The 6,184-nt window shown below is 36.7% G+C and overlaps 1 protein-coding gene across 1 annotated transcript in view; it reads right to left on the reverse strand.

Annotated features, from left to right (window-relative positions):
• Positions 1–6,184, reverse strand: part of LOC123682573 — a 386,250-nt gene that overhangs the window by 221,430 nt on the left and 158,636 nt on the right. The window lies entirely within an intron of this gene.

Consider the following 6,184-nt stretch of genomic DNA (forward strand, 5'->3'; position numbering starts at 1 on the left):
TCAGATCAATTTCTTCGGTCATCTTGATAAGTCGATATCTTGATTACGACTTGGAGTCAATGTAGGTATTCATCTTTAGATTTCGATTTGGTTTAATAGGGAGTTATGCATTTCACTTTTCATTAAAAATTGAAATTAGATAAGGAATTTTACATCGATGCTTCTAAAGATAAATACGAAGTTGCATCCTTATTAAAAGAAAACTCAATAACTCAGTATCCTTCAAACTTCCACCTACCTGCAGCATTCATACTGGTGATCTATTCGCTATTTAAAAGTTCCTATTCATCACCGACGCCAGGCCAACATATAGCAATATTCACAGACTCACTATCATCAATTCAGTCGATATCCAACATCTATTCTAATAACCCACTAATACAAAAAATTCAGGTAAGATGTCATATACTCAAAACCAACAAAGACATCTCTGAGACCATCATTTAGATACCATCTCATGTAGGTATACTACCACTAATACAAAAAATTCAGGTAAGATGCCTATACTCAAAACCAACAAAGACATCTCTGTAACCATCATTTGGATATCATCTCATGTAGGCATAGAAGGAAATGAAGCTGCTGACCAATCCGCGAATCTAGCACGATCCTCTGATCTTTTACCTCAAACTTTCAGATGCACTCAGACCTAAAGCCGATAATAAAGTTGAAATCCCTTCAAGACTAGCAAAACAAATGGAGTTTCAGCAATAACAAGCTATATACAATCCAGTCTGAAATCGATTCCCCGATAAAAATCAGTCTCAATAGAAAAGACAAAATAGTAAAGAGGAGATTAAGAATAGCATACACCAGGCTGACACGCGGCTACTTGATGTCATCAGAAGAAATTCCTATATACAGGGTGGCCACTTTTTCAATGGGATTGTATTGGTAACTTTTAAACCATAAGAGTTAGGAGGTCGGTCAAATGGAGGAAAAGTTGCATGTATAGAAGCATTATCAAGCAGTTCAAACAAATCGAGATTATCAGGGCCGGTTTTCGAGATATCATAAGAAAAGTAAATTATATCATTTTGAGTTTTCTTTTTTTCCCACTTTATTTCAAATATTATAAAAAAATGTTACAGGAATTTTTTATTCGACAGTAAATTATTCTCAATTTGACGTAATCAGATTTCGTATCCAACGTTTCGTACTCTCTGGGCCACCTTCAACCTTATTTTTTTCAATACGGACCTGCATATTTTATGACATTTTTCGAAATAACTTTTAACGCTAAATTCAACGATATATCATACAATGTCATTCAAAGTTGATTTTCAGGAGATTTTGACCCTCATCCAAAATTAAAGGTGTGTATGTAAGAAAAAACAAGTATATTAACGATATTGGCATGTGTGTTAAGCCTTAGCTGTTATAGTCGCTGATAATATCGCTCTGAAGAATTTCTTATTTAAGAGGGATATAGCTGGCGAGAAAAATTTCCGAAACCGTGTGTATACAATTGCATAGGTATTTCTCCTCATTTTTTATTTAAGTAATATCATATATTGCATTGCTATGTTGTTCTGTGGAGGATTGATTTCGATTGAAATAAGTCAATAACAAATTAGTGATACTGTCGACTACCACATTAATATTATCGATAATCTGATAAGATAACGTCAGACTGGTGAGCGACATCCTAAAGGATCCCATACACCTCTCAGATGGCGCCATCAGGTGACTCCAACGATCTGGTCGCAGAGTTGAACAAATACAAAAAAGATGTGCTAATATCCATTATATTGCACAGAAAAGTGCCAGAGGGTGTGATTGTGTCACCACAGGTAAAATTAGTTGTTGATCGACTCGACATGGACACGAACAATAGAGCTTCCGGGGGATTCGATGAGATCGCATGTTCTGATCGATTTAACCATGACGGAATAATAAATATGAAAAATGATTTAAAAATCGCAGAGTTAAAAATTCAACATTTGCAGCAGCTTTCAACCAATATGGACTCTATGATAAAGGATAAAGATTTGATCATCTCATTACTTCAATCAAATTCGAAGAATAAAAATAACAGAAAGCAAGTTAACATGGAATATGATGTTGTCAAGTCAAACCCATCAGTGTCCGAGATCAAAAAAAGTTTATTGGCTCATACTTCTCGTGATGAGGAAGCCTCTACTGCTAATGAATTCACAGCAGTAGGAACATCAGGGACAAGTCCAGATACAGATCTAAATCGACCAACTCAGAGTGAAGCACATGGTGCGAAAGGCAATTCTTCCCAGTCAAAACGTAAGAGCAATATCTTATGGGGTGAAAATGATGACGATCATTCCTCAGCTGAGGGCGATGGAGGTTCATTTGCTGCCGTGGCCAGGAGGCTTTGGCTTTACGTGGGTAGAGTGCAGCCCCTTGTAACTGCAGTGCAAATCGAATCATACCTGAAAAATAAATTCAAGTGCCAAAACTTTGTGGTAACGCAGTTACCTACACATGAAAATGCGCTCAGTAGATCATTCAGAGTGGGTGCAGACATCTCACTGAAAAATGTCCTGATGGATCCTAAAGCCTGGCCAAAGGGTGTAGCAATAAAGCCATTTCGTTTCTTTCGAGACAGATCGAAAAAACAGCAAACCAAATAATAGAAGCACCAATATAATCCATCAACTGAAGATTTGTCATGTGAATGTCCAGAGTCTGGCAAACAAGTTGGGACGAATGGAAGTGTTTTCAAGAGAGACCAACTGTGATTTTATGTGCGTTACTGAGCACTGGTGTAGTAGCGTCAATGTTAATCTCATGAATGTTCCTAAGTACAATATCCTTGCAAATTACACAAGAGAAGATGGTAGCCATGGTGGTTCATTAATTTATGGTAGAGCAGATTTGAGACACAATGTGCGTTCAATCGACTGCAGCAAGTATGCACTAAGCTATGTGTGTGAGGTATGTGCTATAAAGGTTTCTTTAGAGAAGTTCAGTTACTGTGTGATCTGTGTGTATCGATCTCCGTCGGCTGACTTTGATGTCTTTCTAAGCAAGGCGTTTGAACTTTTGTCCTATTGTAGTAGAATAAGTAATTGTTTATTTTTTTGTGGAGACTTTAATGTTAAATACCTGGACAATGGTCCTCAGAAACTTAAATTGTTGGAATTGTTTAGGTCGTTTCAACTGGGGGTCACAAATGTAAGTCCTACCAGAGTGTTCTTTGATAAAGCAGGTGCAAAACATGAGCAAAAGCTCGATTATTTGGTTTCCAATGCCGATTTGATAACATCTTCTATTCTTCAGCCCAATCTAGGAGATCACCTTGCCCAACTCTGTATCTTCAGAGTTGAAACACCCCATAAGCCTCTGTTCACCTCAAAGAGGATCAAAAGATTTGACACTAAGTTGGTTCGGGAAGATGTCGCGGGTGATGCATTTGAGGGAATTTATGACCTAACCAATGTTGATGAAATTTATAATGAGATCTTGAATATTATTATGCGCGCTGTCGAGTCGAATAGTTTCTACAGAGTAATAAATTTGAAATCGAAAACATGGATCACAAATGATATAATAGAAAATAGTAAAAAACTTAAAAATTTATTTTGGCTTAGTAAGAATACATCCAATTTCCTCATCTCTGAGCAGTATAGACAGTTTAAAAGACAGCACAACTATCTAGTTACTAAAGCTAAAGCGGAATTCTTTCAGAGGAAAATTTCGGGCAGTTCGAATAAACAAAAAGCCATCTGGCAGATAGTCAATTCCGAGTTAGGACGAACAAAACGTAAGTCTGAAATATGTTTAACAATTAACGATGCTGTCACCAAAGATAATGTTAAGGTAGCAGGAGCTTTTGGTGTCCATTTTTCTAGTGTGGCACACACAGCTCTTGAGAATAGATTCGGTAGTAACTTGTCTCGGCATTGTACGGTTTCAAAGAGGACCATCTCCGAAAGTTTCTTTGTTACGTATGTAGATTCAAGCGAAATAATCGATATAATTAAGAAAATGAAATTAAAGAATAGCTCTGGTACGGACGGAATGACTATAAAATTGATTAAATCGTTGTCCGCTGAATTGGCTTCCCCCATTCAATTTCTGGCGAATCAGATGTTTGTGACTGGAATGTTTCCTACAGGGCTTAAGAGGGGGCTGCTGATCCCCATACTCAAAAAAGATAGCCCTCTCAATCTTGACAATTATAGACCAATAGTTTTATTGAATGTTATAGATAAGGTAGTTGAACGACTGTTATTCGATAGAATGATGTCCTTTGTTGGTAGAAATTCTGTCATTTCTGAGTCACAGCATGGATTTTGTGTTGGCAGGTCTACTGAGAGTGCGGCTGCGTCCTTGTTTGAGAAGGTTTATATTGAGCTCGATGTCGGTAATCACGTAGCTGTTCTCTTTTTCGACCTGTCAAAAGCATTTGACATAATTAATCATGACTTTTTAATCGATAAGCTATATGCCTGTGGCTTCAGGGGAAATATACTGAAACTGATAGGATCATATTTGAATGACAGGAAGATTTGTGTAAGAGTTGGCCGGTATGTTTCGGAGGACTTCGACATCGATACAGGTGTCCCCCAGGGGTCGGTGCTGGGACCACTTCTGTTTTTAATTTTCATAAATGAAGTACCAGAAATAATAAAAAGCGGCAAGGTCACCATGTTTGCTGATGATATAGCAGTTGTGGTCTCGGCGGCGTCGCCTGGGGAGCTAGAACTTAAGCTGAGAACTGTAATGGGTGACTTCGATGCATGGTGCAGCAGTAATAATATCATATTGAACCTAAGTAAGACCGTTTGCCTGAATTTTAAGACTAGCTATATTAGGGAGGTAGAGTTGGGGAGCATCCATACTGCATCTGAAACGAAGTTCTTGGGAGTCAAGACGGATGAGTTCTTAAACTGGAAGCACCACGTGAATGATGTGTGCATAAAAATTAACTCTGGTTTCTTTGCTATTCACACAATGAAATGGACATCAAAGAGAGATGTACTCATGTCAATGTAGTATGCATTGATATACAGTAATATGAGTTATTTAACTATACTGTGGGGCAATAGTGTGGACGCGAATAGGGTGTTCGTGGGACAGAAGCGCATAATACGCTTGATATTTGACCTCAAACAAACTGACTCGTGCAGACCATTTTTTAAAAGATATAATATTCTCCCATTCCCTTGCATATATATTTACAGAATTTTACTACATGTGAAAAATAATATATCTTCCATGAAAGTAAATTCCTTTTGGCATCCATACGAGACGAGAAATGCAAACAGACTCTTGTTGGAGGGACACAGGCTGTCCATGTATGAGAGGTCACCCACATATGCGGGAGTAAAAATGTTCAACCGACTCCCGACGGAAATTGTTGACCTTGATATTAGGAAGTTCAAAATAGCTGTCCGAAGGATCCTTATAGCTAAATGTTATTATTCCGTAGAAGAATTTATGTGTGATAGATTTTAATTTGATTTTATGTATGACTGACGTGTACATCTGTTCTTGTAAACAGCTTAAGTACAAATATATTTTATTACTATTACTACTATTACTACTATCAATGTTCTGACCCTAATTCAATTGAACCCAGAAATAAAATCGAGAACTGAGGCCAGTCAATGGAATTTTTCAAAAACTGCTCTTAATAAAATAGTCAAGAGACGCGAATACAATGATTTTAAATTTGAATACCAAGCCTTGCAAAAATTATATCGTAATGCTCTCAAAATAAATTTCGATTCTGTAAATTGTTTCAACGGAACAAATGACAAATACAACAATAGTGATACCTCGCGAGAAAATTGAGAATGTTTTGGAAGGTATTCAAGGAGACCAAACAAGCAAATGTATAAGAAGTATATGGGTTCCAGAACCGTAAAGTGCATTTTACAAAATGGTGGACATTTCGAACACTTACTTCATTCATTTTTATTTACTTTCGAATAATCATTTGATTTTCCTTTCATTAAATGATACTTTCGTTTAATTATTATGAATTGAAATATTTGAATGATTATTATAAAAGAAGAACCAAGAAACCAGTATACTGGTTTCTTGCTTTGATTCTAATATGTTCCATTTAGTTCAAGATGGGTAAGTTGATTTTCTTATCGAAATTTATTGCATATTGCATGTTGTTAATTAAACTAAATGAAGGTAATACAGATCCGACCCGAAGAAAATTGGATAAGGGTCAAAATCACCTGAAAATCTA

Source organism: Harmonia axyridis, chromosome 6, assembly GCF_914767665.1.
Source record: "Harmonia axyridis chromosome 6, icHarAxyr1.1, whole genome shotgun sequence".
Classification (NCBI taxonomy): Eukaryota; Metazoa; Arthropoda; class Insecta; order Coleoptera; family Coccinellidae; genus Harmonia; species Harmonia axyridis.